The 13,957-nt window shown below is 40.3% G+C and overlaps 1 protein-coding gene across 1 annotated transcript in view; it reads right to left on the bottom strand.

The window, feature by feature from the left end:
- The window catches only part of LOC136866853 (dynein axonemal heavy chain 1), a 1,878,455-nt gene that overhangs the window by 1,237,926 nt on the left and 626,572 nt on the right, over nucleotides 1–13,957 (bottom strand). The window lies entirely within an intron of this gene.

A 13,957-nucleotide genomic window follows, 5' to 3' on the forward strand; every position in this document is an offset into this window, starting at 1 on the left:
AGCATATATTTAACTTGTCCTTTTCCTTAGCTGAATGGTCAACGTACTGGCCTTCAGTTCAAGGCCTCGGTTTGTATTTCCGTTCGGGTCAAGATTTTAACCATACATAGTAAATTCCTCACGCTTCGTCTTAGTACACTTCCCTTCATCTACATGTAACAAAGAGGTGCTCAGGCTTGGCATTTCGTCCCGCGGGCACACAATATTGTAAGTAAGAGGGTAGTAGGTTCAGGCAAAGTAACATTGTAGTTACGTCACAGGCCGTGAAGGTCAATGCCAGGCGAAGGCCTGATAATCACACTATACACGAGCTCGAAATGGAGGCAGAAACTAATGAAGAAGAAAGGCCCTTGCCGAATCTTACTACACAGATCCAGTGGGATGAACAGTTGTTTGTGCTAGCAGTGGACCGTGCAAAATACCTACCATGAGCCAGTTTATTATATCGAAGATGTGCAATGTAGAATGCCACTACAAAGTGAAATATGCCCATTCGCATGTGACTGTTGTAGGGGATGATCGAATAAACATGATTAGATTTGAAATACTACTTTCAGAAACTGAACGAACTGGGAATATCACACAACACCAGAACACTGCGCAAAATCAAGCATAAAAGTTTTTAAATTAGGTATTACGTTTTACTTTTCTTAGTGCGAATTCTATCATTACCATGCAAAAAATTGTAAATCGTAGCTTCCTCGATTCACTCCTGTCGTAAAACTGGATGAAATCACTGTTAAATGCCGAAAAAGGCCACGAGGAAGAAGAAGTAATCTCGAGAGTCCATGGTCACCGACGGAAATTAAAATAAACGACATTTCCATTTACCTTATCATATCCCCTTAAACCAGTTTCACACCATCAGTTCACTGACATTTATAACATTATTAAAATCACAAGTATCTAAATCGAACATAGCTAATTTGCAAATCACCTTCTTCGCATTGCCTATGAACTGTGGGACCGCGACAAAATGAGTTTCCCACCGCTGAATAGGATCTGTGAAGACAGCCTCTAGTTACTATAAAGACTAGTACACATGAAGCTCCTTCACACGTGGCTTTTTTAATTTTATTTTTTCACAAGTTGTTTTGCGACAAACCGTCACAGAAGGTCTTATGGCGACAATGGGATAGGAGTGGGAAGGAAGCGGCCGTGGCCTTAAGGTACAGCCTTAGCATTGGTCTGGTATGAAAGTGGGAAACAACGGAAAACCAGCTTCAGGGTTGCCGACATGTAAAAGAAATCAGACGGGACAAAATTCTGGGACCTCGGCGTCTCCGAAAACCGTAATCGTTAAAGCGACGTAAAACTATTATTATTAAAATCATCATCATCTATATTAATAAATGCGAGTCGGTCTGAAGCGATATTTATATATATAAATAAAGCATCGCGTTTCGAAATTACAATGTGGATGGATGCTGTTCGGCGCTCGAGGAGCAGTAATGCCTAAATTCTACGGGAGCTTCCTTGGAGTTTTGGCATCAGTATTTTAGAACTATAGAAATTCACGGCAATATTCATAGGGACTCCCTTACAACTGTCGATCATTTTTATTCAAACGAACCAAAATAGCACAGTAATGGGCCTTGGCCTACCAAGCGACCGCTGCTCAGCTCGAAGGCCTGCAGATTATGAGGTGACACATGGTCAGTGCGACGAATCGTCTCGGCCGTTATTCTTGGCGCTCTAGACAGAGGTCGTCATCTCATAGTCAGAAAGCGCCTCAGATGGAATCACGTTGACCGAGTGGATCTCGAACCAACCCTCAGGTCTGGGTAAAACCCTTGGCCTGGCTGGGAATCGAACCCGGCGCCTCCGGGTAAGAGGCAGGCACGCTAGCCCCAGACTGCCGGGCCAGCACCCATCATTTTTATAGTAAGATAAATATTACAAATAAGCTAAATATTTCCGTTCGAAAATAGTTGCCTCTTACGGGAATATTGGAGAAGATGAATAATAATAATGTTATTTGCTTTACGTCCCACTAACTACTTTTACGGTCTTCAGAGACGCTCAGGTGCCGGAATTTAGTCCCGCAGGAGTTATTTTACGTGCCAGTAAATTTACCAACACGAGGCTGTCGTACTTGAGCACCTTCAAATACCACCGGACTGAGCCAGGATCGAACCTGCCAAGTTGGGGTTAGAAGGCCAGCGCCTTAACCGTCTGAGCCACTCAGCCCGGCTTGGAGAAGATGAATCAGCAAATAATAGGCATTTAAATTTAAATATATATATATTTTTTTTAATCTGCGTTAATTATGTGACTGTATCTTTTGCTAAGGCTAGCTGTACTCCTTGGATTCTCTCTCTCTCTCTCTATCTGTCTGTCTGTCTATCTCTTCCTGCATTATAGTGTATCAATCAGAAAGTTGTGTATTTCTTAGACAACTGTAGTACTCACAACTTTTGTTTTAGACTATTGTAGTCCAAAATAATTAATAGGCTAATGTTTTATTTTCAAACTTATTATACAGGGTGAGTGGGTAGAATATAACTGGCACGGAAAATATTTACAACAGGACTGACACTGGATTCACCATTATTATGTGAAGACGTTACACAAAGGAACTTTTCAGCCTCATTGGCATGTATATTTGCAATATATTCAATTCAGTTCAGCTTAAGCCACGAAGGAGAGCGGACGCATGAGTAGAGAGCTCGGGAGTGGGAGTAAGGAGTGAGTACTGAGTGCAGGAAGCTTGTGAGGAGTTTGACAACAATGATTGGAGTAGATCAATACAGGGCAGCTATTGGAGGATGGCAGAGGAGAATCAAGAAAGAAGAAGTAAAATCAGGTGGGTGTAAAGTGGATTTGGTAATCAAAGGAGAAGTAGTGTTAACAGCGGCGGTGGTTATAATGTTGTTACTGATTGGAGGTGTAGAGCCGAACCCAGGCCCGACATCTAGTGGAAATGAGGGATGGGAAGACATAGAAGAATTCAAAAAATGGGTAAAAGAGACGGTGGTAGAAGTGTGCCCCTTTGAGCAAATTAAGAATATGATCCAAGAACAAACCAGGGAGTTTGGAAAAATGAAGTTATGGCTGCGAGAAATGACGGACGATATAACATCACAAGTGAGAAAGAACGACGAGGAAGTGGCAATATTAAGAGAAAGAATAGGACGACTGGAAGAGGAGACGTTGAAATTGAAAGCGGAAGTGAATGCCAATACATTGAATCGCAGGAAGAAGTGCTTATTTATTTATGGGGTGCCTGAGGAGGTGAGAGAAGACAAAGTACGTACAATTTACAAAGTAGTCGACTTAATACAGGGGAAATTGAAACTTAACTTTAGCGAAGTGGACATAGATGACGTACAGAGAGTGGGAAGAACTAGGGGCAACAGGCCTATCAAAGTAGAACTGTTTTCTACGTTGATGGCTGATGCTGTGATAGGCAATGCGAGTAACATGCAGAGAGAAAAAATATGGATCAAGAGAGACGTGGGATGGGAGGCTATTAGGAATGAGAAAATACTCAGAAAACACAAGATACGTGCGATAAATCAAGGACTGAGAGCTATTATTAAAGGACAAGAGCTAGTGGTATCAGGCAGAAATTGGAAGAGGAACTGGTCTGTGAATAGACTGCTGGACTTAGAAATGAAGATTAAAAAAGACGAAGAAAAAATGAGCAGTGCAACGAGAGGTGGGGAAGTGAGGAGAGATAACAGTAACAGTGTACTGTGTGAAGAGGGTCAGAGAGAGGCGCCAAGTGAAAATGTAACCATTAACAGTGAAGAAGTTCAGGAAGAGGCGACATGTGAAAGGGTGACCATAATCAGTGAAGAAGAAAGGCAGGGGAGTGAATGCAGTGAAGTAAGGGAAGTGACGGGTAAAAAGGTGACGTCAGAGGCAACCGGAGGATGTCTCAATAGGAGTTGGGAAAGAGGCAAGGGCAGAAGATTAACGGAGATGATGGGAGCTGAAGGTGGAGGCAAAAGAACACAACAGAGTGAAGATGGTGATGAAGTGGCGGCCAAAAGAGGTGGCAGAGAAACAGGAAGGTATAGAAAACTGACAGACATGTGGCATTCAGGGAGAAATGAGAAGGGTGTAGTCACTAGAAGTAAAAAGAACAATAGTATAGGGAGTAGTGAAAATAAAGATTGTTAGATGTAAGAATGTAGTGTTGAGGAATGAGTGTTCGGTATTTGTAGGTGAAGATGAAGTGATATTTTGAAGGTTGTGATGGTGTATGAGTGTGTGGTATTTGTAGATGGAGATTTATTTGATGGTAGACGAGTGTGTGCTAGGGCTGAAATGTGGTGTTGGAAGTAGAGGTGGTATATGTTGAAATGTGGTGTTGGAAAGGTATGGAGAAGTGGTGGTGCACTCATGAGTAAGTTGTATTTAATGTGATGGTATATGAGTGGGTGGTATTTGTAGATGTTGAAATGTGGTGTTGGAAATGTATGAAGATGTAGTAATGTAATTTGGCTATTTGTAAATTTTGGTTTGGTGGAAGATGGAGTTTTCGGTAGGCAATTAAGTGTGTTTATGGTTTGTTATGATGGGTAATAGGATGAGTATGAGTGTATGGTAAATTGAGTATGGTAGATGAGTGTGTGCTAGAGATGAAAGGTGGTGTTGGAAATAGAGGTGGTATATGTTGAAATGTGTTGCTGGAAAGGTATGAGAAGTAGTGGTGCACTCATGAGTAAGTTGTAAATAAAGGTGGTTTGGTATTCAATGTGATATGAAATTTGGAGATGGAGAAGTGGTGGTACTTTTCAATGGCAGATTTTAAGTGTTGAGAGGGATGTGAATAGAGAATTGGTGTTTGTTTGTAAACTTTGGTTTGGTGGACGTGATGACAAATGGATGGTGGACGTTTAATTATTGCTATATTATGTGAGTGTTAAGTGATGATGTATTGGTATTAAATTGCAGTAGAGACGGTAATTTATTGCTGAAATGTGGAGATGGAGAAAGGGTGGTATATGTAATGGCAGAATTTAAGTGTTGAGAGGGATGAGAATTGAGAATTGGTGTTTGTTTGTAAACTTTGGTTTGGTGGACGTGATGACAAATTTCAGGTGGAGTATGGCTGGTATTTAAATTGATTAAGCATGGTTGACAAGGATAAAATTGCAACGTGAGCATACGTGAGCATGAATACGCAATGGCAGAATGTAACGTAAGTCTGGACTCAGCAACCTAGAGTGGGTCAAGTAAAATAAGGTAGGAGGAATGGAATGTGCAAGAGTTTGCGTGTCTAGTTAAGAGAGGCATGAAGGTCTTTGACATTCTTAATACTGCTGATTTTATTTCAACTTTATTATGTCCTTTAATTATGTTTATTTAAACTTCACATTCTGGGAAGACAACAGGAATATTCAGCAAAGACGTTGGACGTGGCATGAAAGGGTCGAGGATGACTACCGTGGTGACCCTCATTTTGGGGGTTACGTTTCCGGAGTATCTGAGGAATTTCATGGCATGTCCATGGAGTACGTTTGATTTTTTTCTTTCTTATTAATATTGTTTTGTTTGCTCATTTTTGTTCTCTGCGTGTTTTATTTTTCTTTTCTTTTTTCTGTACAGTATGTAGAGTTTGAAAGAGTGAATTTTGGCATGGGCTGAACATGTTATTTTTCTCATTTAAAGGATCAAATGGGCATTATTACTGTATATCTAGAGAAAAATAATAAAGTATCAAAGTATCAAATATATTCAATTCTCTATCTCTATTAGCTCTTAGCCAACCCATGTCACTTTTAAGATTTCTTCGCTATTGGACTTGGTAGCACTGATATTACTGTGCTCGTTTATGTGACCGGGCGAGTTGGCCGTGCGCGTAGAGGCTCGCGGCTGTGAGCTTGCATCTGGGAGATAGTAGGTTCGAATCCCACTATCGGCAGCCCTGAAAATGGTTTTCCGTGGTTTCCCATTTTCACACCAGGCAAATGCTGGGGCTGTACCTTAATTAAGGCCACGGCCGCTTCCTTCCAACTCCTAGGCCTTTCCTTCCCATCGTCGCCATAAGACCCATCTGTGTCGGTGCGACGTAAAGCCCCTAGCTAGCGTTTATGTGAATAGGGACTCAGACAGTCTCATTTTTTTTTGCTAGTTGCTTTACGTCACACCGATACAGATAGGTCTTATGGCGACGATGGGACAGGGAATGGCTAGGAGTGGGAAGGGAGCGGCCGTGGCCTTAAGGTACAGCCCCAGCATTTGCCTGGTGTGAAAATGGGAAACCACGGAAAACCATTTTCAGGGCCACCGATAGTGGGGTTCGAACCTACTATCTCCCGAATACTGGATACTGGCCGCAATTAAGCGACTGCAGCTATCGAGCTCGGTCAGACAGTCTCAAAAACTCTTCAAGTCATCCAATTAACTTTTATGTTATAATCATCCATGTTTAGTCATCGCTGAGAAATAGATGTATGATATAGCAGGCCAATTTGCCTAATGCCAGTCACAATGTAGATGGGTAAATTTGTTTATAATGGTGGTCACATTTGCTTATTGCCAAACACAATCGGTTAGTGGAGTTTTGAACAAAACTGCATGCTCCCTTGCCTTCTGTCAGTCAAATTGAAACGAGAATTATTCATTACAACAGAAGGCTCTCCTAACTAACGCCAGATACACAGGAGTTGCAGAAGGACCCCATTCCTACTGCCAGTCAAAGTTGATGTGGAGAGAACTGATTACAGTTGCAGACGCCCCTCCTACTGTCCTAATGACCGTTACGATCCATTTGTAAAGGATTATTTATAGTGGCAGACACCCACTTTCTAGATCGCTACAAATCGACTTCAACAAATATATATACGTTGTACATGGATATATGAAACTACATATATGCACGTTTAGAATATTTCAGAACTTTCATTACGGATTAAGTTATGTTTAAAGGTACGTCATATCGACAAACGGATTGCACCTTAAGACGCCTCTCTTAGTGATCTACATCCTCAATCCTATGACATTTTCTCGTATTTCATGTATTTATGGGTTAAATTGAGTTAAAAACATTAAAGAGGGTGTAATTTGGGTAAAGTTTTCACACACTGAATTAATTTTCGGATACCTATATGGCAGGTAGGAACATAACATTTGGCACACGTATTTCCACTGGGCGGTCCAATATTGGTGCCGAATTTGATGATTCCATCTTTACTATAAGTGTGTCAAACTATGAAATATACGTGTAAAAAGTAAACAAAAAAATACGTACAATCGAGAAATACAGGCAAATCTAACGTGTAAGGGACGGAGATACGATAAAATGTCAGATGACCAATGTTGTAGATCTCTTCATGCTGAGTTCGATTGTGCCATCCATTTTGTTATACTACTTACCGGTTAGGCCATCTGTTACGGGCTGAAAACTATAATTTTGCCAAATTTCAATTTTCTATCTCGTCTGGCAGATTGTGCCGCCATTTTGATTCGGGGGACGGGGTAAATATGAAGACTTTTAGGAAATTTTAAGCCCACAAAACCTAAATATTATCGCTTTGGAAAAAATATATACGACTGCGTTCTTATGCTGAGCCCAAAATTTGAAACCCCCAGCGTGTCTCCCTCAGGGAATTTTCGATTTTTCCAGGGATTGTGAGGTCATCAGCTTCTCTGGTACAAAGTTTCAAAGATGCCTGCAAGTGCCTCATTAATTCACGTCTATTTTCATCTCATACCTTTATATAAGTATATAGTTTCAAAATACTGATGCCGAAACTCCAAAAGAAGCTCCCGTAGAATTTAGGCACATTACTGCTCTTCGAGCGCCGAACAGCATCCAATCACATCGTAATTTCGGAACGGGATGCTTTATTTCTCCACGGACAACTCGCTCGGTTCCTGTTATTTAAAGCATGGCTGTTTACTTTTGATGGTGAATATGTGTACTTTTACAGCCAATTTAAATTGGTTTCTACAGTTAATATTATTGGATTTTTACGTCTCGATGTCTACTTTTACGGTTTTCGGAGACACCGAGAGGCCGAAATTTCCTCCCGCCATTGAATCGACCAATACGAAGCTGATGTATTTGAGCACCTTCAAATACCATCGGACTGAGCCAGAAGAGAACCCGCAAATGTGAGCTCCTATACCACTTGAACTACCCAGCCTTTAAAAAAATGTGTTTCTGTGTTTGAACAGCATGCAACAGACAATCTGCTAACACTTAACGCAGAATGGGAGGCCACTCATCTCCTAGACATCGATGTGCACACTGAAATTATTATTTTCTAGTGGTTTTTATGAAAATGGTTTGTTTGGTCTTGAAATTTAGTTTTACAGAGTGAATGTGAAATTAATTCGGGCATTTCAGGAGATGTAGACCTGTGATCATCTCTACGAAATGCAGGTATATTTCCCGATTTGTGAAATAATTGTTGAGAGAGAAATACTGTATATTTTAGCTTTCTTATTAACGAAAACGATTCGCTTAACCATACTTTCGTTCCTGCTAAACAGTGAATGTAAATAGCTAATTAATTGTAATTTGATATTCCTTTCTTTTTTCATTTAAATAGTCGGTGATGGAAAAAAGCAACGTAGGATTGCGTGAGCTGCTTCCGTAATAACAAACTTCACAATATAAAACCCATTTTTTAAAATGTTCCTATACTTCCTAAATTCTGGCTATTTGGCTTAATAGCCAACGAAGTAGTTTTTGATTCGGAAGGTCCTAGTTTCGATCCCATATCCGGTGAGAGATTTAAACTTCGTAAGTTTATTACTCCGGTTCGGGGACTAGGTGTTCGTGTTCGTTTTAATACACTTCTATTCATCTACATATTATCGCAACACTACCAACTACCAGAAAATTACATAAAACATCCCTCCACATAGGGATGGTATCAAGAAAGGCATCTGGATGTAAAACAGGGCCAAATTTACTTCAAATACCGACCGCAATAAACTGGAAAAAGGCCAGGAGGAAGAAGTATACTTTGTAGTGATATTAGTACATCCTATTACTTTTTAATTTATCTAAAATTCACCTCATGCTACTTTGTTGGAAAATTATTGTGCAATTTTCTTCTGACAAACTGTCTTTCGTGTAATATTGTCCCAATGCAAGTTTGATACATTTATTAATTAATATTTCTCTGCAAATGTATCATTATAACCTAGTGTAATAAATGGTAACATTCTATGTATACCTACGTTAGGATTTCTTGCTAATTTTGGGATTCAGTTCTCTGAATAACAATCTACAGCGACTAATTGCTTCAGATAATTACTGGAACAGCCGTAGGTTAGTTGGCAATGCAATCTATTCCAAGAAGCCTGATATCAGAGCTAGAGTCAAAGGTGATCCCATTAGAGATGAGTTCAGTTTGTTGATAACTGGATTACAATGGGAAGGAACGCGATGTTGCATAAATTTACAATAATATGAGTTTAAAGTAACTGCACTAACCATGGTCAATAATGGTGTTTAATTGGGTGGCTCAAACTGGCGAGCGCTGGCCTTTCGAGCTCAGATTGGCGGGTTCAACTCCTGCTTAGTTTGGTGATTATTATTAGCGTATGGCAAGGAAAGTATGTACATAATATACAATATGTACACAATAACAAAAGCATCGGTTCACTTCAGGCATTAGTGTTATCTTATCATATCTGAATGTCCAACTTTTAAATCCACTGTAGTGCTTCCGCTATTGGTGATAGGAAGTCTTCCAATCTACTTGTATAAGCCCGATGTTGACACTTGCTTACAATGTGGGGAATGGTCTGGCGAGGGACTCCACAATCACATTCTGGAGATGGTATAAAGTTCCACTGTAGAGAGAATCCCTGCACCGTCCATGACCTGTTCTGATCCTGTTCAGTCTGGACCAAGTTGCACACAGCAGTTGGAATCCGCTAGCAAATTTTTCCCCTCTGAAGATGTTATGCAGGGGCAAGTCAGCAGAGTTATTCCAGAGGCCTTTCCTCTCCTCTAAAGCATTGAACTTGGTGGGCGTCTTCAGAACATCATCACAAAGGGATGGATGTCTTGATTCAGTCTTTGGAGACCAAGAGCTGTTATGTCGTCTAGATCAGGCAGCAGAGGATTCTTGCAGATCTTGTTGTACTCTCGAACAAGATCACTGGATCTTCGTTAGTCAGGTGGCATTATTACAGACAACAGTGGGATCCAGTAGACTGGAGTTGATCTGAGAGTGCCATATATAAGACGCATGCTGGTATTTAATTGTGGGCAAATATACGTCGTATACGGGCTGGTTTGGTGGTATTTAAGTGTGATTACGCCATCTTAGTGTCTGTACATTTACCAGCATCTACAATAAATCTTGAAGAACAAAATTCTGGCACTTCAGCATCCCCAAAAGGTGCAAAAGTAGTTTTTGGCATGTAAATTCAACTGATGCTATGGTAAATTTGAAGTGGATATGCGGAAGATATGATTTAAGACACATGGTCACTAACTACATTTGCCGTACATGAATTATATCATGAAGTATGCAGAACTATGGGATTCCGCGAGCCGGGTCCGCAGTGTCTGTAGACGCCGAGATAATCTGTGTGAGAGATGCCATGCTCCGACGCGTGTTCTTAGACAAATCCCTGACAGAACGGAGTCAACGAGTCTTGTATAAGTATGCATATTGTACGAATTCCTTAATTACATTATTATTTATGTTACGGGGATACCCATGGAGCAGAAAGAGGTTAAAGAAGGTGCCAGGGTGAATGGGTCTATCTACAATATCAAAATTAAGTTAAAACTTTAAAAGGATATATTTCTTTTCCGAAAACAAACTTAACAATATTTTTCATAACAACATTACAGGTACAAATAGCAATCATTAAACAAGGCTGGGAAATCCAAGATTATTGATATTTACAGATTCTGGGCTTCAAGCCCCTAGTTTTACAATTCCAGAGATACCGGATCCAGTTTACAAAATTTAAGTTAAAAACTGGGAACCATCAAGTCAAGCGCAGAAATCCCCCAAATCAAGAGCACTTGCTCCCTCAATTACAAATATCAAGCCTTCCAGAGGCACCCGTCACAATTACAAAACTTGAAAAGAGCTAACAGGCTCTCCGTTTCCTCCAGCCTACTCGAGGCAACATCAAAATCTTACACTCTCTGGCCTTCCATGGCTCAACTTACAAACTGAAACAGGGGTATCTCGTACCCAACCTATAGGGCCTTTGTGAAAAAGAACAGGTTAAGCAAACGGCCCGAAACACACACTGAATGGAAGCGAACACTGCGCTCCAGATAATGAAATATTAAAACCTATAGGGCTCTCGGCCGATGAAGCAGGGGCTATTCCCAAACTACTGAGGTGACACGAATAAAGATTGAATTAATGCATTAAACAGTTACAAAACGTAGTTATTTCAAACCAAGATGCAGGGGAGCTCGAGAGGGTAATTCACTCTCTATCCCAAATTTACAATTAAAGATTTTATGAAGTTTTTACATTAGCCAAAAGAAAAGTTACATTTTAGAAAAGGTTACATAGTAAAGGTTCGGACCTTCCCCTCGGAATAATTTGCGGCTACAGCAAGAAGGATGGAATTATGTGGCCATTTCCTTGTAGATGTTCTGGCTGCCGACAAAAGAGGCCACCCGCCTCCTGTTTAAATACACACACTCAGATAGACGACGATCAATTGGCCAAGAAACGTGAAAAGCCGCAGTTTATAAACCCTCATGGAAGGTTCGAGATCATTCAAGACTAAACCAGCCACACCCTCTCAATTTAATTGGTTAATCTCAAAGTTACACTCAGAATCGACCAAAAAGCCTGTGGTAGGTTGAAAATTAATTACAGAAATTTTTCATTGGCCAGATTCAAAACTGGCGGAAAGAAAAAGGAAGTATTTCCAACCCAAAAATAAATGAACATAGATCAGTTAAGGACAACCTAGAAATACAAAACTTCTTTAAATTATAAGTTCTTTCACTTTGCACCAGAATGCATTATCATAATTTTTGGTGGTGTCATCTGTAGAAAAATGTTCAAACTTCTTGATGTATATCAAAACAAAACAAGGAGAAATTCACTCAGTTTAGGAAACTGCACAATAACAAAATTACATAATATTTCGGTGGTGACATCTTCTGATTAAAGCTCTAAGTACCTGTTGTAGTAGTTTTCACTTTTGTTCAATAGAGGAGTTCATTAGGCGCTAATTTTGAATACGCGGCGTTGAGGTGTTCCTCCCAGTACAATTTATTTACGCGGTTTTGTGAGGTACTGATAAATATTGTCATTAACATTTCACCAAGGCAATTGCGGCTCAAATCCAGGCCCTGAATATGGAACATTTTAAAGTGAAAGTCACATCCCTGCAGCTCGGATTTCACATATAACTGAAGGCCCCATGTGTATAATCGTACTTTAACATTCATGAAAAGAACAACTTTATTAGATGAACTGTTGGGAAGTTGCCCTGTAGGAAGTTCTGCTGAGACAATCTGATATGCGGACGAACTGAGATTCTGATGAAAGTTTATAGTTTCACGTGACTCCTGACATCGTGATCCTAGCCAGAGGACCTCGAGCTGGAAGTGGAATCCACCCACAGGAACGTAAGTTTGAATTTGAAAAAGACCACATACATTCTCCAGGATCTCAACCACGACCACCTATAATGACATTCTTTTCTACAACATTGGGGACAGAAGTGAATTTAAAACAAGCTTGTACAGGATCGTTATCAGTGGCGTATACTGAGGGCTATCAAGGCTATCGTTGAAACCCAAACCTCAACTGAGAACGATGGAAGTCTAAAGCACATTATAATAAAAAGCATCTGACACATTGTTCCATTTTCAAAACTTGAAAGCATGGAGAAAAACGTCGCACCTATTTCTGAGAGCTAAGCATCGGAGACTGATATCGCAGCCCAGACCCCTCGTCCCTCTCCCCGCTACTCAGCCATAGCGACTTGCTATATATCGGATAGGAGCGGGCCGGGGGGACGGGGTATAGGTGTGCTAGGCTTCGGTCCGTCAGATCGCCACTGCTATCAATCATGCGTTACTAATAATAATAATAATAATAATAATAATAATAATAATAATAATAATAATAATAATAATAATAGTGCATGGCATCTGTGTAGGGTTGGTGGTGTCCTAAGGAGGATAAAATGAATAGCTGCAGCTCAAAACGCTGAATGCTTGGCGTTCACTAAACCTATCATCGAAAAGGGGTAACCTAAGTCTACTGGTAGCCCATGTCTTGATCCCAGCATAAGCCACTGATCAATCAATCAATCAATCAATCAATCAATCAATCAATCAATCAATCAATCAATCAATCAATCAATCAATCAATCAATCAATCAATCAATCAATCAATCAATCAATCAATCAATCAATCGGTCTGCATTTGGGGCTGTCACCCTATCAGTTGTTTACCTAGCCTTAAACGTTTTAAAATAACTTGGAAATTTATCGAACATTCCCTTTGATGATTTATTCCAGCCCCTTACTCCTCGTCCTATAAATGAATATTTGCCCCAATGTGTCCTCTTGAATTCCTACTGGTACTTTATCTTCATGTTATAATCTTTCCTACTTTTAAATGGTCCGCTCAAGTTTATTTGCCTACTAATGACATTCCAGGCCATCTCTCCACTGAACGCTCGGAACATACTACACAGTCGAGCATCTCCTCTCCTTACTCCCAAATCTTCCCAACCCAATGTTTGGAACAATTTCGTAACAGTACTCCTTTGTCGGAAGTCACCCAAAACAAAGCGTGCTGCTTTCCTTTGGATCTTTTTCAGTTCTCGTATGTAGCTGTCCTGGTGTGGGTTCTATAAATTAAAACCATACTCTAATTAGGGTCCTACCACAGACTTATGTGCCCTGTCTTGTACGTCCTTACTACAACTCTTAAATACTCCCATAACCATACGAAGACATCTGTAACCTTTCTTGACAAACTCGTTAATATGATTACCCCAATGAAGATAATTTGCTAATCCACTCGCCTGGTAG

This window comes from Anabrus simplex, chromosome 3 (assembly GCF_040414725.1).
Source record: "Anabrus simplex isolate iqAnaSimp1 chromosome 3, ASM4041472v1, whole genome shotgun sequence".
Classification (NCBI taxonomy): domain Eukaryota; kingdom Metazoa; phylum Arthropoda; class Insecta; order Orthoptera; family Tettigoniidae; genus Anabrus; species Anabrus simplex.